The 25924-nt window shown below is 25.2% G+C and overlaps 1 long non-coding RNA gene across 3 annotated transcripts; it reads right to left on the bottom strand.

Annotated features, from left to right (window-relative positions):
• Positions 1-6898: 6898 nt before the first annotated feature.
• On the bottom strand, positions 6899-25924 carry LOC126552124 (uncharacterized). 3 transcript variants are annotated; one of them, XR_007605967.1, is made up of 5 exons: positions 25801-25924; positions 25583-25700; positions 25276-25506; positions 25084-25203; positions 6899-7090 (listed from the first exon to the last, which is right to left on the bottom strand). It is a non-coding gene; the product is annotated as an uncharacterized LOC126552124 (long non-coding RNA). The 3 variants fall into 3 exon arrangements; XR_007605966.1 differs by having other exon boundaries at positions 25311-25506; XR_007605968.1 differs by having other exon boundaries at positions 25311-25506; positions 25633-25700.

Genomic DNA, 25924 nt, shown 5'->3' with positions numbered 1-25924 from the left:
CTAATTTAAATACCAGCCCGAAACGCGTTATCAGACGTACGGCGCGCGCGTCCGCCGCAACAATCCCTACCACCGCCGCGGAGACCACCTCGGTCCTTATCGGCAGCATCATCGCGCGGTTCGCACGTCATGACGTGCGTGCGTCTTGCACTCGCGTCCCGAGACGGTCGGTCTTTGTCCGGTTTCGACAGTTTTCGTTTTTTTTTTTTTCGGGGATTTATTGTATTGATTTTGTTTTGTTCTTTTTAATTTTTTTTTTTTTTTCCCAATCCGATATTTCGTTATTGATTATGATTTATTTATTTATGTTTAATATCAGTATTGCGTATTTGGTACATAGATTATTGTTATTATTATTATTATTATTATTATGATCATCACCAATTATTATTGGAGATAACAAGAGCATCTATCTCGATGCCGATCTCGGTCGAACGGCGATGCACAATTATAAAATACGACTTTTTTAGGACTTTGCTCTTTACACCCACAGAGTTATTGTGTCATTTGTTATTTGCGCCATTGAATTATACCTATAATATGTATATGTGCAGACGTTATGCGCGGCGACGCGTTGTAAAAAATAATAATTTTATGATGGGCAGGTACCGCAGTTGGAACGAAAAACGGATTTCGTCTGACGTGCGTGCTGAACGTGTCCACTTGGCGGTGCTTTTCGACGGACGCAAATAATGATCGTCTCCGCGATCGAGTACGAACGACGAAATATTATATCTACGAGCAGCGTTTGGAACCGCGATTGGAAGTACAAGTTTTGAAGCCAAAACTCTGCGAAAAAACTTGGAACCGGGTCGGAACCTTTAATAATTCAACTTCTCGGCTAATGTATACCGAAATCGAAAGCGCGTACCATTTCTCAGAGTTCGTTTTTACGGTTTTTATAAGCTAGAATTTTAGTATTTTATTTTATAGGTTTTATTGAATACTTGACACCGAAACAAAAATCGCATGATAAAATACTATGACACTGTTTAAATAGGCCGTTGTGTCACTATTTGAAGACAAACATTAGGAAAGTGTTGATTAATACAGTTAAAAGGTTTTATTTTCCTTCTATTATTTGACACGAATTACATTAGTAACTATTTCTATACATGTAATAACTGTTTATTTGCACTTTAAAAACCAATTATCTACTTTTTTATTGCCATTAGATACTAATTTTAAGACAAAGCGATTCTCCTTTTTCGTTATTCTAAAAATGTATACCGTCTATATCAAAATCCGAAAAATTCAATCCTACACCGAAAACAAAACGAAAAAAATCCAATAAAGATTTCAAATACTACCCACGAGCCCCTGTGCCATTTCCAATTTTTTGTCAGTGTTTTTCAAACTCAACGTTTTCGTTGGTTAACACTTAACTATTCAAAAGTACCGAACCGATTTAAAAACTAGTAATAATAAGCAATAATATGTATTCCAATCAGCTATTATACATTTTAATCAATACAACCAATTTTAAGTAAATTACCTAACTAAAACATCTCTTTCCGATTTATTTTGAATTTAACACAACAACTTTTAAATTAAATCTATACTATATAAGTACCTTTTTCAATAAATATTTAATTGTAAATCCTAAAGTAATAAAAAAATTGAATTTTACTAATAAATTTAAATATTTTATATAAGTGATGTATTTCAGGAGAAAAACTGAAGTTTTGTTTCTCAGAAATATTTTAAACCATCATGCATAATTTAAAATACAAAGTAGGTATAATTATAGCATAATATTAACTTTCTTAAAAATAAAATATTTAATAAACGTGAAATATTTTAAATAGCCTTTAAATTAAAACAGTTACTATTCTTATAGTTATTAACTAATACTTAAGATTATTTTAAATTTAAATTTAAAAAAATTTTTAAAAAAAATTCCCAATTTTCTTGATTTAAGCATAATTTAAATCATCTCCAAATAAAAAAAATTAAGTTAAAAATTATTGTTTTTGAAATAAAATAGGTCGTTTCATTATAAAATACAAAATAATAGATACCATAATACAATACTTGTTAAGATTACATATCATTAAATCATATTATAAATTTTATTGAATTCGTCTACATTCAATTCGTAAAAAATAATGAAAAATTGAGTTTTGTGCCACTATAATTGTTAGACCCAAATTAATGGTACTAAATCGTTTGACCCTTCAGCATTATAAAATGCATAAAGGAAACAAATATCTGAATGCTCTTACGGATTTTTTTCAACACTTGAATTTCAAACGAGATTGTAAATATTTAAAGTGCATATTCATTTTTTAAATCGTTATGAACTGTCTTCATAAAAGGTGTACTCGTAAATATTTTAACTTCTCTGAGCTCATGATATTAGGAGTACACGAACGCTATTATTACTTCATTATGCACGAAATAAACGGAAGTAACAGAATGCACTTTTTTTTTTTAATATTATATTTATTTTAAAATGAACCTAACAAATAAATACACAACATTCCGCCTTTTTTTTGTTTTTTTTTTTTTTTTTTACCAAAAATATAACTCGTGCGTTTTATTTATTTAAATGTTTTATTTAAATGTCTTATAATATGCAGTGCTTTTTGAATGAAAACGAGTGGAAATTATTTATTTTACTAATAAATTCCTATTTAACGCACTATTAATTATAACTAAGATGTTTGCATAATAATAAATTAATTTTAAAATAACAAAACATGTAATAATATTCAATCATCATTATAAATTGATTATAATTTATTCTCATTGTTCATATTAATAGACATTATTAATTGTTAGCAACTCGAAACCACTTCCCGTTTTTTAAATTCTATATTCACATTATTCAATACGTTATGTAGAGATAATTGAGGTTTATTTAAGCTTTGAGAGTAATACACGTACAAAATAAGACGAACATTTTAAACATATTATTTCCATATGTGTATTACGCGTAATTGGTATAATATGGTATGTAATATGATTCTCGTATGTTATATAATATAAACATTATAAACCAATACATTTTACCAGGAATATATTATTATATGTTTGTATTAGCTTGATTTTATTAAATATTTAATAAATACCTCAATAGTCATTAATATGTATTTATAACTGACAAAGCACAATAATATACATTTGGGAAACACGTATCATCTCGACAATAAATTGACCGAAATAATTATAATTGCGTAAGAAATTAAACATTTCTCAGAGTAAGTTTCTCTGTTCTATTTTAAATATATCAATTAAAAAACAAATTATTTTAACGTAACAACCATTAAAATATATTATTAAAGGTAAGTATACTGAGTATGTCTCTTTCATGTATAATATGTCAAAGAACAAAATATTATTCTCTTCTCGGTATTTAAATTATGTTAAATGTTAATTGTAAACAGGTAGGTACACTTGTATGGCAGATTAAAAAAAATTGTTCAATTTGATTATAAGACATTTATAAACTATCAAACAATTTCATAATCCTATATTATTCGTATGTTTACATAATACATACAGAATACTATTCACAATTTTCCTATATTTTGAATAATTACAAAAAACTTTTAACGGATTTCGATTTAATAGGTATAACATTATAACGTGTAAGCTAAAATCACACTATTTTTTTCATTAAAATTTCTATTGATGAATCAAGAATAAACTAATTATGAAGCAAAATGGATAATTTATCAGATAATAAATTGAAAATTTATACATTCAATTTAATTCAATCATAAAAATTCTCATTTTTGTACTTGTCTTTTATTCATAAGAAATAACATTTTTACACTATTTTATTTTTGTGCTCTCTTGTGGTATTCTTTAATTTAACATTAAATGATAAATTATTATAATACTATTAATTTCTTCATCATTTACGCTACTTTCTCATTTTCTATTTTAAATTAAAAAGCTATAGAATTTTCAAAAAATATTCAATTTAAAAATGTATAAGTGATTCATTATTTAAATATTTAAATATAAATTACAACCGGATTATACATTTTTATATTAAATGAATTATCATATATTATTATTTATTATAAGATAATAACATTAATAACACAATACCAAATATCATAATATTATTATTATTTTAATAATTATAATAATACATATTTTATATCATTATTTATTATAAGTATATTAAAATATCAATTTAAATTTTATAAAATGTAATGATCTGAAAAATAACGGCAAGGTATGCATACAACTATTATACCTATAGTTACTATTTACTTATAATTAATTATATTATATTATTTAATTACAAATGAATTAATCTTGAATTGTACATAATAATATTTTATAAAGTTATAGATTATTTATTATTCATAAGTAGGATATAAAGTAAATATGACTAACAAATTTGTTTGATTTAAGTTCCATACAAAACTGTCTGATATTGATTGGTTCACAATAAAATAGAATCATCTATATTTCATGCGCTTACTTATATTTTATTTTTATTTTTTAAGTATCAATGATGAGGTTATCATCCGATACAATCATAATATTTACATTATTAAAAATTATTGAAAATTATTAGATTAAATCATTTGGCGGAGATTAGTTTCATTAATACATTTGAAAGAATGTATTGAGTGCTTTTTTTGTTCAAGGAACGATGGTTTTATTTACACTTTTTCAAAGTTGATGTTTGTGTCATAATTTGGTATATTTTTGACATTCTAGAAATGTGTGCATATACGTAACTTACGGGGGATAGAGGAGGCTTAGTTTGGAGACAAAAATAACAATTTCTCATAGCCCAGTTAGACTTCTTTGTTCTATAAATGTATAGGTATTTTTTACAGTAGGTAAATTAACTGTAACTGAATTTTGCTAAATTAGTGTCAAAATTCAAATTTAGGTCGAAAGGCGTGCGAGTTATTTGTATTAAGTGCAATCGTATTGCATACCTATAATTTATATTATTATAGGTACAGTATTTTCCTTAAGATTTTTTCTTACTTAAGACGTCAATACCATGACATGTTTCATCGAGATTACGTTAAAATAAATAAATTCAATTTGTATAACACTGTGTATTTATTGAACCAAAACTAAATCTCTCATTCAATGCGGCTGTTCTACAGCACGCGATTCAAATGCTCCATATAATTGTTGTTATACAATTAAAAAAATATCTATTGTGTTTATTATAACCCAACAAAAATAATATAAAATTTTAATAATTGCAGTGTGATTATGGCTCTGTCACCATACATTATTTTTCTAACAAAAAATTTCAGGACTATTTCCCCTAACTTAATGGCCTACGGTGATGCCTACACGTATTACGTGTTCAAGTGTTTAACTGTAATAATAGTTAACTACAAGTATAAAAAATGTAGATCTTCTTTGGCCATGAGGTGTTCCTGTGTGATGCTAGTGTGGTTTATTCAGAAGCATTCGATTATATAATTGCGTGTTATACGAATATTATGACTTATTTGGGCCACAGTAGAGTGGGTCGCTTAATAATTATTTCTCTAGGACTTCATTATTTTGTAAATTAAGCCATTAATAATTATTCCATTCTATAACTTTATCTGATTTATTGTAAAATTTTAAACCATGGTCCGATATACGGGATATACGAAGGTATAATTCTTAATCGGGGTTAATGATGTAGCTTTTTGGTTTTTAATCAACTTCATAAATTTTCTACTACTTTGACGTATCCGGAAATCCTCAAGAGAAATATTCTATTTTTGATATCGTTAAATTCATTTTTGCAATAAAACGTCAACTTTCGTTGATTGATCGGGTTTTTATATATATATATATTAATATATTCAACACTTATAATAATAAGAGATTATATTAGCTTTTATAACCTGTAATTTAAAAATATTATTCCAACAACTTCAAAGATAAATTACCATATACAAATATGATGTAATTTGAAACAAAAGTTTATTAATTATGTTACCTAACAAATGTTTGAATAAAATCAAATATTCTACTACCAATGTCACGCCTAATGTACGATTATATTTTACTCGGTTGAGTTTGGTTGATATATTTTCGTACACTATATTCTTATCAAGTACTTATTATTTTTAATTTTATGAATTACGAACTCCAAAATGAAATAGCCACTAATCGTATTATAACAATGTTTACATTTTAATATATATTTTGTATTTAACGTGTATTCTATGATATTGGAACTTGTTTTGTTTTTTGGGTTGAATGTTTGATTTTGTTTATTATTTTTTTTTTTTAAATTGGTAATATTTATTAATCACCAAATTCAATTTGGTGGGAAATAATATAATAAGTTTATATTGTCTACAAAAATCGCAACTGCCGACTATAAACTTTTTTGATTTTTTTTACTACACATGTTTCTTCAAACATTAATTATTATTGTCAACGCAAATTAAACTGCAAATATTTTGACGAAAAATTAACCTCAATCAACAATTATTAATCCTAATTTTTATTTATCACAGATAAGTTTAGATTTTCCGAGTTTATATTGTTAAAGCCATTATTTTTTCAACATAGAATTTTTGTTATTATTCGTAGAATTTGTTTTTCAATTATTTAAGAATTTTTCGTTTTTATTTTATTTTGACGTTATGAAAAAGACAATCAATGGTGTACAAAAATAATATACCAATTAAAAATGTTACATACTTTGTAAATATTTCAAAAACGTAATATATTTACGACTGGACTATTTGATCATTTTCCACTATGGAAATCTCCCTTGAGATGGATGACATGTTCTTTCTTTAAATAAAAAAAGTTTTAAAATAAAGTCTTTCTCGTGATCATAATTTTGAACACTGCATTTTCTAGAAAAATAATTGAGAAATGTTTATATACCCAAAGGAAACACTTAAGTTATTATTTAGTATATCGCGATCGCTAGATTATAACTTACTACGTTGATATTGTGTTATCTTGAGAGTTTTAAATCAAAAAGATTTGTATATATCTATGTTTATACTTTATAAATATACGAATGGTTCTTTTTATTTGTATTTATTAATTATATAGTTTTCCTGACTCTAAATGACTATAACTGTCGGTCCAATTTAAGTTATATCTTTAGCCGTGACTTAATGACAATTGGAAACCACTGTTATACAAAATAAAATATTGCAAATTATGTTATTTTTTTTTTTTAAACTATTATTCATAGTTTGGGGGCTAGGCCAAATAACAATGAATTTACAATACACAGAGTGATTGGTACAATATATATATAAGTAAGCAAATTAGTATGTACAAGTTATAGAATTATAAAAATAAATCATTGTAGTGCGTATAGTTAAGCCGGTTAACTGTAGAATTATCAAACTACTTTTCTCAAAAACTAGCGCGATACGAAATGAATCATGTGAGCGGGTAAAGCGGTTCTCGAGAAAAAAATGTACATTGAAAGTTTTGATTTTACCAGTTAAGAAATAGGATAGAAATCCCAGATTTGTGGCATATCTGCGATCAGCGAGACTTGAGAGATTAAGAAAATCTTGAGCAGAGGATAATAAAAATTTGTTTTTGTAGGAATAATATCATTTTCCGGTTATTTTCTGGATTCTTTTCAACACCATAAAGTAATGTTTAATATTTTACCACTACACATTATTATACTATGCGCATTTAATCCCCTCAAAAAGATTTTTATCTTAGGACATAATGAAATAACTTTATATACGAATAATATTGAAACATATTATATGATAAAGGCGAAAACCAAAAGTTCCAGTCTATGAGTGAAAAATAAATAAAACTTGATTTTGATTTTTCAATAAACATAAATGTATTTAAAATCGGCGGTCGAGGGTTTATAGACGATCATTTTTTACGCCAGTCAAAATACGATATCGATAATATTATAGTAACCAAGTAAAAAATTAGGAATAAATATAAGGTTTATTATATTGTTATAAATTTTAATAAAATATTATTGTATATAATTTTAAACTGAATGTATTGAGTCTAGAAACCAAAATTTTCCAACACTTGAACATAATTTCATTATTTCCAATACATGATGATACTTTATACTCGGTGATATATTATAGTTATAAGGATTCGTATAAATGTACTATCACAAAATACACATTTTCAAGCACAATTATATTCAGTATTGTTTGAGATATTAAGAGATTTTCCACTCAACGGCGAGTTCCGTCACTAAACAATACGTTTTACGCAATGCGTTCTCCGTTCGTTGTTGTTTATTAAATTGTTGTTTTATAGTTGCTTCTTACGATATTAAAACCTTATGTTAATACCTTATATTTTCATGATAAATATGCAGTAACATATTTGTACACCATATACAAGAAAATTATACTAATCAAACTGAACATGAAAAAAAAAACTAAAACTTGAGAAAAACTCCTTTCACAATGTTGAAATTTCCTGCTACGTTCAAAAAGAAAAAAAGTTTTTTTCATCATTATTAAACAATCGATCTCAAAATATAATATTTAATATTATGAAAACTAACCGTAGTATGGCACAACGGAGGAATTTTCAATTTCCACGGTGACGACCTATAGTAACCGACAATATTATTTTAATGTGAACGTTAATCATGTTATTAAAACTATATTAACTGTTATTAAATATTATTACCAACATATTATAAAGATCATAATATGAAATATAATCGATATTGTATTAATATAATATTGTTTTCAACAGACGACGAAGTAATAATAAGAGTATAGTTAGCTAATTTATAAATATGATTTTTACATAATAACAATCAATTATCCTACCCTATAATCAATTTAAACATCTCTAGGATGCAATCGTGCTATGCATTACATTTTGTAAGTCGTTTAGAGGATTTCCATTTAAAATGTATTTCCTAATCAATATTATTTACGAACACGCACTTAACGATTTGGTAGATTACACTGCAGGTTGTGCGCACACGATTTTGGGTCGTTAATGTTATCCGTCATTCGGTATTTAATTATTACCTATGTCGATTAAAATACATTAAAAACAAGACGATATTTCACGATCTGACTGCTCGATTACCTATATTAGCAATACAAACATAAATCACATGACCGTTAATCACTGTTGTAATGTAAATATTATTATTATTTTCGCAACTGCATGCTTATTTAATTACGCATATGATGCCTATAGCCTAGCTAGACTTTAGCCACTAAATCTGGACGATGATTGATAAGTGATTGATTTGTGAACTTTTCCATTTATAAATAGGTACTGTAAATTTATTATTACCCCGAATTAGCGCCGTACGAGAGCAAAATTATATTATGCCCATTGTACCCGTCGTTATTGTAATATTATTATGACGGTGGTAAACGTAAAAGATATTTTGAACGTCACGTCATAATAATGTAATATGATTAAAATGCATTAGGTACATTTTTTTTTAGTCGGATATTCATCCACGCCACACCAGTGAACTCTAATAGCTAATAACATAATATAATATAAAAGCCATTATTGTCGCGTACTAAAACCGAATATATCGAATAGAGTTAAGTATAGTGTTAATACAATAAACCGTATGAGATATTGAAAAAAAAAAATAGAATAAACTGGCATTTTTTAATTATGAAACAATATAATTTTTACTTGTCACGAGTAAAAATAGAAATGTCAATGTCAAAATATGTCAACACTGGTATTTGTCAATTTTACGATATAAATTGTGTTGGTTTTCACACCAGTCTCGGTCATAAAACATTTTTAATATTGAGTGGTTTTAAATAGATTGCAATTCAACTGAGTATACTAATTATTATTATTAATTAGTATGTTGTAACCTGATTAACACCATGGAAATAGTTTTAAAAACCACGCATGAAAATATTACTGATATATTATAATACTTGATATACTGAAAATAAATGTCCAATTATTTTTTAAATTTTTAATGGTTGACTTTTTGTTTTTGTTGTTAAAATCGCGAGAGTTCACCTTTACAAACTCCTTTTTTTTTACAACTTAGTAAATCTACTTACAACCGAGCACAACAATGACATACATTTTTGAGTTCTTTTATTCTCTAAAAACCTTTATTTAAAATATAGAAAAAATCTAAAATGTTTTAACAGCCAAAAACTACACGCACACAATCTGTATTAAAAAAAATAAAAAATAGTTAAACATTAAAACCGATCTGATGCTTTATTCATGACAGTGATCTACTGTTTTTGAAGTATGTAATATTGTGATAGTGATTTTTTTTTTTTTTTTTGACATTTTATCGTTATTATTTCCTCTACAGTGTTGTTTGTTTAATGAGGTGTTCAACTAAATAATAAAACATACGTCCGCACACACAGTCATCAAAACACAATAATATAATTAAATTTGTGAAAATTTAATTTTACGACTAATAATTATTCATCGAATATTCAAAGTAATTATTATAAGATGCAAATGTTATTATTTCAGTATAATTTCGAAACAATTGTACACGTCTAGGTACGTTCGCCGCATCCACATATGAATAATACGGTACAAGCGGAGACGGTAGACTCTTGCTTTTTAACATAGAACCTACTCTTGTGTTTATTCACCTGTGAATAAATTATAAATTATATTACAGTGTATTATTGTTCATTTTTTTTTTGCATTTATCCTTAATGAAAAACAATAGTCTGCTGTGAGGTAAAAAAAACGTTAAGTCAACACTATCGGTGCTTATGATTTCAGTCGGTCTTTCTACCCTCATTAAATGAGAGCTTACACACACACACTAACGCACATTATTAGATACACCCTCTAGCCCACCTTGAAAACACATTGAATGTTCAAAATGAAAGAAAAGCGTTAATAATCAGTCAAATTAAAATATGTATAGGAAAGATGATAAGGCATGGGGTTTTTTTTTTTTATATCAAAGTGAACACGATAAACTTTTTTTTTTAGTTAAATTTCTTTTCTTTGAAATTTAAACATAAACTTGAACACATTCTAAGTGTAAACTCTTTTTCGCTTTAATACACATAATAACATACAACATATACAACATAATTTGCTCTAGTTGTGTCCTAAAATCTACTGTAATGGATTTAAGAAATAATTATTTTTTTTTCTTTACTTGTATATAGAGAGACGGTAACTGTCAGTGTAGCATCTCTCTTAACGTTGTACCTCATCTGAAGCGGAATAAACGGTAAAGTTATAAGCATTAAGACGTCTAAAAATGTTACATATAAAATATAATAGTTTATTACTTTATTTACGTAACTGTATAGTATATAGTTTCATAAGTAGCCCTTAATTTCAACGTATTTTCATTCGCTTGCAAACAGGAAAAAATAAATTTTATATTTTTAATCGCAATTCGTATATCTTTCAAGCATATTTGTTAAATTAACTGACACTTTATAATCTATATCCACATTTTTATTAGTGTCATGCACACTACCTATATTAGTTTATGAAGAAAAAAGAAGAAAAGTCGATATACTGTATAATATAATTTAGGTACAATTATGTTGGTCACTGTAATGGCTATACTTAATTTAGTACAATAATTAAATCATTGTATCCAAAAAACCGTTCTGAGCCGGTTCTAAGAGTATGCAAGACCTTATTCTAATGATATTTTATAATTTATTCATAATACTATTTGTTCTAGGTAATCATTTTACAAATGTAAAAGGTTAACCTAATTTTTGCTAAAAACATTGTATTATTAATTTGGAAAATATTGTATTAATATGTTATTACCTACACTTGTAATTTATTAATATTTTATTAATTTATATATAAGCCAATGCACGTTATGTAATTATCATGTAATGATGTGAAAAGGTCCGTGATATAAATAGTTGAAAATTATTTTAAGAGTAGATACTTACGAGTATAAATGGTCAATGGTTATTCATTTTTAATTACAAAAATAAAACGATTTTGTCAAAAACAGTTATCTTGTAAATATTCTCGTTTTATTGCAATGTATTTTAATGATATTTCAATTATTTTGAAAAGTGTTGTCATATGTGTCAACTATAGCTACAGCCAATATTCCAATGTTTAACATTTCAGTTTTTTATTGTTTCTTAAGTTAAGAAAAAACACACATTACTGTAAAGCCAATACATCATCAAAATTTAAAGCTTACGTATTTACCTATTGGCTATTAAAAAAAAAAAAATCATAAAATCACGCATTAAAATTAATATTTAATAATTTTGAAAAATGACAATAATAATCAGTAGGTAAGTACCTAATAATAATAATTTTCACTTTTCTATGTATTATCAATAACTTTTTATTAACAGTGTTAGCAAGTTAGCAATGTACCTACCTATTAATGAATTAAGTTCGGAAACTATATAACACAGATTTTAGTAAATTAATTATTATAAAAACATCTATAACATCTATAGTTTATTAAAATGTCTAGTGATATAATAAGAGTATACAGTTTAAATATGTTGTAGGTACATATCACATATTATACTTGTAATATATATGACTTGAAAATATAATAAATCGTTACGTTATTTAATTCGAATTATTTATTTCAAATATTATACAATATTGTATACTTAAACTATAAATTATGTTAAAAAATTGTAAAAAGATAACTCAAAAAAAAAATAGTAATTTATAACTGATGTCAAAGGTTGACAAAAAAAAAATGAATTACCAATATTAATTATCATTATAGATTCTGAGTAAAATTACAAGCCACGTAATTTGGGCAACAATTATAATTATTATTAAAATTGACTGTATGATGTCTATTTATTTTATATTTTTCAGATATAATATAAAATATTTAGTATACCACTTATAACATGTATACATTTTGAAATTCTAATATCACAATCAATTTATCAACAGTTCACAGAAAATAGTCTAGCTTGAAAGTTGCCGAATCCAACTATTTTTTTTTTTAATAGCACATAACGTGGTTGTAAGTTGCCTCTTCTACGAATTGTTTTTTTCAATACGATGATTCAGTTTTAAAAATAAAATATAAACTATTTTCCATAAGCAAAATAATCTTTTTGACGTGAATCCGGTTAAAATGATGTAAATATTGTCGTACTTTTCTATTTGTAATTCCAAACTCCAAAGTTACTCAACGAGTTATTGAAACAATACACTAATACGTCTTAGTTAATACTGTAAGATATTTATTAATTATAACTAAAGGTTACTTTATAATTGTATATTATTTTTATTCATTTTTTATTACTATACTGTCTTACATGTATATACGTATGCAATACGTGAATGTTATACGTCAACGTACTCATTTCTTTTATTGATAAAACTATAAAATTAAAAAAAAAAAAAATACAGCAATAAATCAGTTTTTCAGTTTGATCAAAACTATATTTAAACGATTAATATAATTTCTTAAATATATCGTAATATGCGTCATAATTTTATTACCTATAATTTTTTTGGTCAGAATAAAAATGTACAAAGATTTATTATATTACATTTGTAAAACTTAACACATACTCGTCATATCTACTCAATTATGTTTTCATTGCAAATTTCTGAGTAATTACAATAAAAATCGTATTCACTGAAGAGTCAATAAACTAAGTCATTGCAAAAATATAAAAAACATGTACTCTTCATAGACAAATATTAAAATGACTTTTATAATCCGAACTTCATATTCAAATTCGTTTTTTTTTTTTTTTTAATTTGAAGTTATCATTGCCATCAATAATATAAAGATATAGGTTACGGCGATCAATCTAAGTATGATGTTGGTATTATTAGTAATTTGTACTACATCTTTACTGATTTCGTCAATAAGAATTTTACAGGTTACCTTAATTATTTTAAAAAACGTCTTAGATATTTTGTTTGAATTGTTAATAGATACAACTTACTAAAGAAGTCTGATAGTACTATATTATTATGATTTACAAAACCCAAATATAGACATAAATAATTATAATTACTTAAAATCCTTATTTAAACTCATCTAAAATAATATTTATAACATATGAATACAATTTTACAAATTTTAGTGCTGAAATCAAGAGGACGTCGTACCCGCATGTTGTTGTCTCCGTCTTACACCCGTACGACATAGACAAAACGCGTTTACACAGTTTCAGTATAATTCGCTCAATTTTGATTTTAGAGTAAATATACCTATTATAAAATTGAATTGTAGCAATATTTCTGAAGGCAATGCGTTGCGTTTTTTTTAAAAAAAAGTTTAAATCTTTAAAAGTCAAAGGTCATTTAAAAATGTTGACATTTTCGCCATTTCTAAACGATATGATGAAAGTTATTTTGGAAAAAATAACCACAGCATCTTACCCTCAGAAATATTATCACAGTTCAATTTTATAATAGGTATATTTACTCTAGAACTAAAATTGAGCGAGTTCTATTCAGACTGTGTAAACGCGTTTTGTCTATGTTGTACGCGCGTAAGACGGAGACAACATATGCGGATGTTGCGTCCTCTTAAGTATTTAATTATTAATTTAAATAAATTATTATTATATCTAAATGACTGTAAATTTCATATTGTGAAATAATCAAAGAAAAATGATTAGCACATACAATGTTTGCAATATTCACATTGTTCTATAAAGTAATATATTTAAATAAGTTATTAAAAAAGCAATTTTATCACATTTCTTTTAACATTATTTAAGAAAGTTTTAATAAAATAAATTAATAATTTCAGTTATTCCTATGAATATAGCTTACACAGATTACTTAACTTTTAGTTTTCAAGTAATTATATATTGTTTTAATCCAGTTTCGAATAATTTCAGCCCTTTTTTGCATCAAATTATTAATTCATGTTGTATAAAAGTATTACATCAGAATAAAAGAATATTGAAATAACAACAGTTAGGACGTAAGTACTTTAATTAAGTTTATCTAGTTCATAATTTAATTTTAATCTGAGAATAAAGAAAATGCAGATGTGAAATATTACAAAATAGGTTTAGGTATCTACTATATGCTTATGAAAATAAAATGTCGAAACTTCTATAAATGTATTTGTTTGGCAATAATAAAAACAACAATATCAATTTTATCATTTTTTTTTTTAAATTTATACAATTAATTAATGGTTCAATAACGATATTGTGTTATATATCACGTGATATAAAGAAATTAGAAATACAAATATTATAATTTACACAATATATAATTTTTCTTCATCACAATCCCATACTTATAACACACTACAATTCTTATGATTCCAATAATAATTATGAATACATTATACATCATAATATATTATATTATAAACTTAATACACATTTGTGGATATAATATTATGTCTGGTTTTTGGAATTAAAATTTCATTTGTTCATTTAATATAATGTATTATGGTCTACAATAAGTCAATAATAGTCAACAACTAACTGTCTTTAAATCTTAAAAATTAAAAATTATTATTGAATAACTATAATATAACAATTATATTTATTAGTACTACGTTACTAAAAATTAATAGCTTATGTTAGGGGTGATAACCAAGTCCTTATTTCGTTTTAGAGAAGAAACGTAAAATCTAAAGTACATCATACATCAATTTTTTATATTATATTCAATACTCATATAATCCAGGTGACCAAGTATAATATAAAATACATATTTACAATATAAATTTTTGGAAATTATGTATTAGGTAGGTATTGTATAGGTATTGTTTTACGAAAAAAATGGAATTTTCTACGGAACACTTGATTCTTGTAATATTTTCATAACTATACTACAATAATTCATGAGCATAATATCTCTCGAAACAAGAAAAGAACAAATATAACGTTACATTTTTTAACCACTTTCATAAAGTTAAATTAAGGTAACTGTTCATCAATTCATATTACCCATATATAATATGTATAAACTATATACATATACATACACGCGTTCTTTAATAATTCTCTCTTTCAACTTTTTTTAAATATTTTTTATCACATAACAAGAAAACTTTATCAAACGTCATCGTTATAAAGTTTTATTGTACAATTTAGGAACTGTCTTCAAACTTAAATCGAGACATTAAAAAAAAAAAAAAAATACTTATTTAATTTTTATTGTACGAATAAAATTAATGCCATTTTTAAATTTCTAACAAATAATCACATTTTCAATAACTAATAAATATTAGAAAATTCTGCAAGAACATTTTTTAAATTTAAAAACACGTAATTTCAGACATCGACATACCTAATAATGTCCATATATTTTAATATAAGATGACAACCGAGAAACATGTATTACGAACGAATCTATACTATTTCGAAGATATAAATAATATTAAAAAAAAAAAATAATAATAATATATATAGGTGCAATAATAATTGGATAAATAATAACAAAAACAATTACACTACTGCGAAAGTTATACAAGTAGGTTTACGTGGAAATTTATTCATCACCTTTCAAAAATTATACATGCTTATTCCTGCAGTTATACTATAACATCCCAAATCATAAAAAAAAATAGCTCCCTTAATCGGACCTGTAATGCGCGCACGACATAATTCGTTAGCGACAGGTTAGGTTAGGTATCGACGTCGTACGAAAAAATAGCCAATAAAATCATAATAAATAAGATAATATGCTTAAAGTGTTGCGCACAACGAGTAGAAATAGTAAAATATTATCAACAAAAGTATATCCGAAACTGTATATAATTACATTCAATCTACGATGGTTTTGCATACCACATAAGGTTCGTCGCAATGATACATACGCTGTTCATAAGGAGTTTTTGGACAAAATTAGGTCAGATTGATTAATTTTGATTGATAACGATGAATCGGAGTATACAGTCAGTAATTCAAACATAAAATATTATCCATTCTTTAAAATTTGCTCTGCACAAAACAAACACGCTGTTCAACTATAATTTAATAGTGTGAACTTAAAAACACTAATAGATTCTAAATAATCGATTTTTTTTCTTTTTTGAAATTCTACTTTTATATACTAATAAAAGATTTAGCTATTAATACATTATAATTGTCTATAACTGAAGCTCACAAAAAAAATTAAAAACACAATTTATAAGTCTACTACTCAGATATTATAATAAAGCCACTATAATATATAGTAATCTAAATAAAACCAATTTAAATTTTTAACTAAAGTGTACTAATGTTTACTTAATAAAATGAACTACTAATATCCAAAAAATAATATTTTATAGTCAACCATTCAAATCATAAATTCATAAGATAGAATAAATGTACAATATTATTAATTATTATCGATTATATAAAAAAAAAATTAATCAATAGTTACACAATGATATTTTGGTTTTAATATAAGGATACATTTTTTCTCGATTAAATCACAATAAAAAAAAATGTAATGAAATGAAAACATATATTACGACAGCCAAAAGATTCTATACCTATATAGTTTTTAACATTTTAGTAGATATTTGTACGTTATTATTATTATTTTTTTTTATATTTCGTTAAATTTTACTAAAAACAAGCATATGAGTACAATTATTTAAACGTTATCGGTTTCCGAACGAGTATAATAGTTTATTAAAATCGTATGTTGTTTACAATGTGCCACCGGAATTATAAGTTTTTCAATTACCTTAGTGAAAAGTGATAACATAATATTTTATAATGCTATTCCGTTACATCGTATATAACCGGACCTTCAATTACTACAATATTATGTAGATAACCAGGTCATGTAAATAATATAATAAATTAATAATTGGTGTACCTAACCTACATTATAATTTTTTAAATAATAAAATTATATGAACTAGATGAATTTAACAAAAACACTTATTGTGTGTGTGTGACATATTATGTATAATGTATGCAGTGGCGTTTTTATTTCTTGGGAATATAAATGGATTTTATATTGGATAATAATACCGTATCAATCTAGCTGGAGGAATATTGAAGGTAGGGCGACGAGTGAAAAAAAATTGACCAAAAACGTTTTTGTTTAATATTAAACGTGGAAATGAATAACGATTGGTAATAACGGTCATAAACTTTAAGTCTAAAGCCCAAATGATCTCTGTACACAACAAAATATTATATGATATACACATATCGAAATCGTGTATTACACACACATACACAATAATACAATATAATGAGCAAACAACCGTAAGTATATTATAATTAATCACTTTACTAATAAATTTTATTTAATGTTCGATTTAACAAACATAATCTTTAAATCAAAATATTGTTAATAACCATTCAGATCAAACTATTAATTATAACTTAGTTGAGTGAAAATAAATTAATTATTGTATTGTGTGTACTTAGTTCATAAAAAAATATTAATCACAGAATAATTCAATAAATTATAAATCAACATATTTAAACCGAACAATTGAACTAAAATATATTTCTCACATAAATAACAATTTGAAACGCCTATACATTGAAATCGTATTTCATGCAAACTCGTTAAAACTAAATAACAAATAAAATCGATCCGATCATTTATTTATAGGTAGCATAAACATACCAATAAACATATTTCTAGTTTTTAAGTATACTATTCTAAATATATTTATAAGATATTATTATTATTAACTTATAAGGCCCAAAGGATCTTTTTTGTTAGATACTAATTGATATTTATAAGTATTTAAGTAAATAGATACTTATTATACTTGCTATCATTCTATTTTTTTTTCATTTATTCGAAATATTATATTTTGTTGTAAGTATCATCACGTATATTAAATAATCTTAATTTTATCTACGTATAAGAGCTTACTTTTTTAATGGAGCAGATTAAGACTGTAACATACTAAATAATTCATCATCGCCTAAATAATTAACTCCGTTAGTGCACAAATCCTTTTTATTCAGTTATAAAATATTGACGAATATACTCAACTTAAAATAAACTATTGTATAACTGATTGTCTAATTTATGATGAAACATATAAATTCCGAATTGTAATTATACACGAAAACCGTATAGTGTCATAATAAAATACTCTTTATGTTTTCTGTAAACCACAACAATCCTGTTGTAAAAAAAAACACGATGAAATAGTAAATACTTAGGAAAAAATCTCAAACGGTTCTAAAATGTACAAACCCACAATAATTTTAAATATCTCATCCAAGATATAATCAGATGGTTTGAGATAAGATATTACTAAACATATTTAATAAATACACAAATTTAATTTAAGTTGCACGGTTTTTATTTCGGTCGTAGGGCAGAGCAGAGACGTTATTGTATCATAATTCATAACGATAATATATTGTACGTAGGTACCATAGTTTATATTTATATCAGCAAGTTTTGCCACGTTGATATATATTTCGCTAGAGAAAATCTTAAAATTAGAAGAAAGTCGCGCGTGCCTCCTGCAGTGTATCTTTCTGAGTTTAGACGATGTAGAACTGAATTCATTAACTTTTCGTAAAATACAAAACGAAAGTTTAACAATTATTGTTGCGCGTGGATGAATAAAGTGTAGTTACACACCTTGAAATCAACAACAATCGTGAAATGTATACTGAATTATAAAAGTGAACAAACATGGATACCTACATAAAAAAATAGATTTATAAAATACAACTTTATTTCCACGCTGTTCTGTAAATGACATTCTTAAAAAATATATATATATTAATCAAAATTAATTTTAGTAATAATTGTCCGTATATTGTGTTGTACGTTGAACATTGAGTTAAGTTACTAATATCTACCACAATTAATTTACCCAATATATATATTTATATTACTTAATAAGTTATAACGTTTGATAATAAAGGATTAGTTATAGTTTAAGTTTTAATATTAAACAAAATAATTTTTAAATACTTATCAAACTTTTGATTATCAAATTTTAACTAGATATATTATATATCCACACGTACTTAATAAATTATTTTGTTATTATTAAAATTTTAAATATACGAACAAGTTTATATTAAACAGTCTCAAATTAATCATAGAATTCGAATAAATAATTCAATTGACCAATTTGTATACTCATATTAAATGTTTAGGTAGTAATACATTGCAGATTGTTTTGTGAGTATCTTTAATACAATAATTTACTAAAAGGGACATTTTTTTCTCCGTTCGGAACATAAGAGACGGATAGAAACTATTTGTCACAATACTGTTACCAAAAAACCTAGATTCTAAAAGGAATTTTCTGTCTCGTCCGTCATACAGGGGGGAGGGGGTTGCCTATTTTTTAAGTTCACCTTCAATGGTTCTCCAAAAATAAAACGAAAATGTGTTTTAAATCTGACATCAAGTCAATAGTTTGTAATTTTTATTTTACTTTTCAAATACATTTTTTCTGTAGTCCAACAATATTGACCTAGAGAACATTTAAAAAACATTATATTATATTATTTAAGTATTTATTTATTAAAATATTATACGGATTTGGATGCAATTACATGAATATATTTAATACATAGCCTTCGAAAATATTTTTAAACGATGACAATACTTAGTTTAATAATAAAAAACAAAATATAAATAATATTATATCTATATCAGTTAATATGTACAAATAGATTAGCTAAAACATAATTTTTAAATGAGTGAATAGAAAGTAGAACAAAATGGACCGATGTTATAATTATTTACAATGTGCACGATTCTTAAGAGTGATGTGTTTGAATCATAATTAGTAGCATGAGATTTGAAATAAAATAGGTTTGTTGATCGGGTGTGAGTTGAAAAAACTTTGAACGATAGATGACTTAAGAAGTTATAGAACAGTCAATAGAGCCATTTATTAATTTATAAATAAGATATAAACCAAGCCTTATTCTGCACCGTTTTAGGGATTCAAGATTTAAGTAAGTATATGATGGTAAGATGTATGAGAAGTTCTGGGTATACTACACTTGAAAACCAAAAAGCGTAAGAAGTAAGAACTTATTTGAACTTTTTCAAGAGTAGTTATTAATCCAATATTATATAGTGACCAGATAATGGAACCATATTCTAAAATTGAGTGTACTAAAGAACAATGAATTGAAATGAAAGTATTTTTATCATTGAAGTCGACACAGTTTCTATATATAAATCCAAGCAGCTTTAAGGCTTTATCTTTCATGTAAAGAATATGAACATTAAATGTTAATTTAGGTTCAAAATGTAATCCTTTATACTGTCGGCTATTCTGGGGTAGGTACACCATTGATATTATCAAGTGCAAATAATAATAAAAATAGAAATTTCAAATTTTACATAGCAGAATGATGACGTTTGTACAAATTAAAATCACGAAAAGTTTTCAATTGATAAATCGTATTAATAATAAATCACAAAACTTGATTGTTTTCTAAAAAAAAAAGGCGAAAAAAGTCTAAAATTGCATTACTAATAAGCGCACGTTAATATTTTTAATTTAATCGCATTGTTTAACCTATTACTACATCGGTTGTTCTCATCTATAAATTCAATCTGTCTTTTTCCTACGGTATTTGATAGCAATCTATTGTTTGGTTTGGTGAAAGATCTATGTTTGCTTCCCATCACTAACTATAAAGCTTTTTAATTTACAAATCAAAGTCATGTTAAGTTAAGTATTACTATGACATTTTTCAAAGATTTAACTTTATTGCTATAATTTTATAATATTATAATATAATTTTATAAAGTATGTTTTAAATTACACCGACACAAATCATACTATTATACCTACTTACTCGGAAAATACATAAGTAAATTCATTTTTAAATATTTAATTTTTTAATTGTGTAAAATAATAAATATTGTATTATTTGATCATAAATATAGAAAAAAATGATTTACTTTACTTGAAAAAAATTGTTTATACTACAATTGAAACAATTAGTATTTTTGTATAATCCAAACCTATAGCGTGTATTTAAGTATTTTATTGACAATTGTGAACTTTTAGGGTCGTATCAACTGACTTGGTTAGAGGGGACCATTATTTTTTTTTTTAATTGAACAAACAAAGGTCTTTAATATAGTATAAATATTAGTCACTAAACATATTTAATTATTATTTATAGTTTTTATTCGATCAAAATGAATACTTACTAACTATTTATAAAATATATATATATATATGTAAGTTTATAACACTTTAGATTTGATAAAATATCGATGATATTTTTTATACAAGATCTCACACAACAATTTCTAAAAGAAAGAAATTTGGACTATTTTGTATCAACAACTTTTTTTATTGGTTATTTTCTAATCAATTGTTAGTAAACTAACAATATATAAAAATATTGAAAGTCAACATTATTATGAATTACGATAATCATAAGCAATAAAGATAACTTCGGTGAATAATATCAAATTTTTATTTATCGCTAACGTTATTCGCTTACAATAACATTATAAAATACGTAGGTATTCAGAAGGTACCTTAATTTAAAAGTACTAATAACAATAAATTATTAATTAAAATAGCAATTATGGCATAATAATATTATGTTTAGTATATTACGTGTGTACAATTAACACTATCATTAACTACTAACGTCTTATACTACTGCTCTACTTATATTTAAATAATATGGTTTAGTCTGCTATTATGTGATGTAATTTAAGAGTAAATAAATATTTTTTTTTGCGTAAATAAAAAGAATAAAAAGAATTACAAATACAATGCATTTAGAATATATTACCTATTATGTATTTAGAAACTAGAAAATACTCAAAGACTTTGACCATAATACATTAAGATTACATAAAAAAAAAAACTAAAATTACTCGTAAAGATTATCCTCATTCTACAATTTACAAAAAAAACCCATTTTTATTATTGTATACCTAAATTCTATAATATTTGGAATTAAACCTAATATGACACGTTTGAGCAAGAAGATTTAATATCCAGAAACTTTTCCAAACATTTTCCATTGATCAAGATAGTAAAAGTTTGGTAGATGTTATAGATACATTTATCGATCCTGGATGATTTTTAATTTCGATTACAACTACGTTGGAACGTTTAATTGATTGATAAATAATATTATGTTCCGCAACTATTACATAACTATTAATCTTCATTTGTGTGGTGATTAACAACAAAATTCATCATGATCATCAATAGTTTAAGAACTTAAAAATAAAGTGCATAAGTCGATGCATTACATAGATTTATTCTACGATACCTAACTATAATATGTTAAATTTTTTAATGGCATAAATTAACTAAGTGAACACAATATTATATATTAATTATACAAAAAATAATCGACACATTATAATCTAAAAAAATCAAAAGTATCGATTAATACCTTTAAAAATTTTGGAATTAGTCTAGAATGTATGTTGACACAAAAGTTTCATGAATTACAAATGTCAAAAAATAGCTAAAAACCAACTAAAATAACAAAAAAATAAATAAGATTAAATTTTGTATCAGAAATCACTCTGAATATTAATATTTTTCCTGTTCCAAAATGTGATATCTGATGACACAATAATGAAAAACAAAGCATTGGTATTATTAATCGCCCAGCTCAAAAACTAATGCTAAAATTACAATTCTCAGTCAAAATTTCGATTAGAACCGTTTCCTATGAAAATAAAAATGATATACCCGATAAATTGCAAGGGCTTTTAAATCTCAAATAGAATAAACATACCTATGAGTTGTTCAAAATATTTTATTTATGATAATTATATTAATTAAGTATTTATTCATTAAAAATTAAAGGAATATCTACGTTTAGATTTATATAATTTAATTTTAATTATTTCTTAAGAGTCTTGTTGTATAGCGGATACCTATGATAGAGGTCAAGTTTATTGTTTAACATAGAAAGTGTATCAATTTATTCTTATGTTTCGTAAATAATATTTATTGTTTTGAATTGATTTTAAATATAATCAAACCATTATGTGAACATAATGATATTATTTTAATGATTATTTTACACTTTATTGTTATTTCGTAATACAGTAAATAGTTTTTTTATTTGTTTAAATTATACGTTATAGAACAGTTATTATTATACATTATAAATGTGTATAAAAACGCCCACTGAAACATAATATTATTACTGCTGTGGGAAATATTCGTTTGGCATAACCATACATCTTTATTTAAAAAAATTTTATTCTTTTTTAAGATTCGTTTCCCGTGCGTATCTTCCATTTATTCCCCTAAGTATGAACGATACTCGTTTTCTGTCATTTTTTTCCTCACAAGTCACGTTTTATTCCTATTTTTCTTATTAAAGTTGTATGCAAGTTTCATTTATTCAAATTCTATATTATACTTGAGTAATTCTTCTAATACACACAGTGTACTTTAAAAAGAATGCAAAAAATATATAAACCGAAAACCACTTAAGCTGTATGATAGAAAATAGCAGGTTAAACTGCAGCAAACGATAAATAAATAGTTCACATAATTTAAACTTCGACGTATCGAATTTTACTGCCCCTATCTGCGTGATAAATAACTACATTGAAAATTTAATACCTACTATTAAAAAAAACTTAAAAAATGTACTATGCTCATTTTTATTTTTGACGTAGTTACTCTATATAATTTTAAAAATAATTATGGCATTGAATTTTATAGGTAGATAATAATATGATGATTTTGACTGACTGAAAACGATGTTTTAATAAATTATTCAAAATATTTTATCAAATTAAAAGTATCTCTTATAAACAATATAAAATGCGTCATTGGTACAAATGCATTTGTGAATTTTGCTACTATAAGACTCGCACTGTAAACAATGTTGAAACGTTTATAGCTATACGTTCAATAGCTTAAATTAATTCACCAATAAAATTGAGTAATTTCGTCCCTATTGAGCACATAAAATATAACATCTATAATATAATATATAATCATATTATATTATTATTTACCGCTGACACTTAACGTTTTGTCTGAAATCGTCTTAGGCTATTGCCCTACGTTTTATATAATATTCATTTTAACGAGCTGGCACGCAAATAATTTAAGGCGTCGATGTACGACAACAGTCAATTCGTTTTTGCGCCAAATACATTTCCGAAAAACAAATAAATAGTGATCGATAATATTAATGCACGAACCTACTACACTATCATGTTATGCAACTAATGACTATAAAAACACTACTTAAATAAACACATCACGATAATCGATAACAATAATATTAACAGATTAGCAATCGTATTTACTTTCGGTGTCCTTTGTTGACCGTGGAATAATTACCGTATTGTTGTAACCGAAGGAAGGATGAGACATTATATTATTGCATTGGTGTGCAGAGTTAAGTCGTAACGCCACGCACTTTACCCCTGAAATATTGCGATTAAATCGTGTCGATTAGTATCGGGATTCAATATATTTGTTTGATTATGTTTTATTACACATAATTGTTGTAGTATTGTATGTAGGCTGTTACTTGTTTATTTTTCTCACGCTTCACGGTTGACTGCGAAACCAAACTCCTGCGTATCAATATTACATGATAGACACGTGCTCTGTCGTTCACGATTTATTATTTGAATTTAATAAAGTATATTTATACATGTCCTCGAAAATGTGATTGGAAAATAATATTATTGTGGAAACATTTCCGAGAATCCAATCAATGCAAACTGCTTAAAATAATAATTATTATTGTACTTTCCAGACTAGTGAAATTTAACTTAGTACAATATGACGTATGCATACACAATATATTAATTAAATTTCCCAGTTAATTGTATTAGTATGCAACTCACAAATCGTATATTATACTCGATGGGTTAAATACGTCGATGAATCCCGAGTTTAAACTCTGACGAGGTTACTTCGTGTAAAAACAAAAAATAAATTTAATTGATCTTGAAAAATTACTTTAAACGAAAATTCTATGAATGTGTTAGTAATACAATATAATATTTGATTACCACCGAATACACCAAACACGCCAAATCAAATTTGTCACCATATTCATTGCATAATTAAAATAAAATTTAGATGCAACTGAAATTACTTGAATAGCAGATAATTTGCCGATGCTCAACTCCTAGT

This window comes from Aphis gossypii, chromosome X, assembly GCF_020184175.1.
Source record: "Aphis gossypii isolate Hap1 chromosome X, ASM2018417v2, whole genome shotgun sequence".
Taxonomy (NCBI): Eukaryota; Metazoa; Arthropoda; class Insecta; order Hemiptera; family Aphididae; genus Aphis; species Aphis gossypii.
The sequence above is the reverse complement of the archived record's forward strand: the minus strand, read 5'-3'. Positions and strand labels throughout refer to the sequence as shown.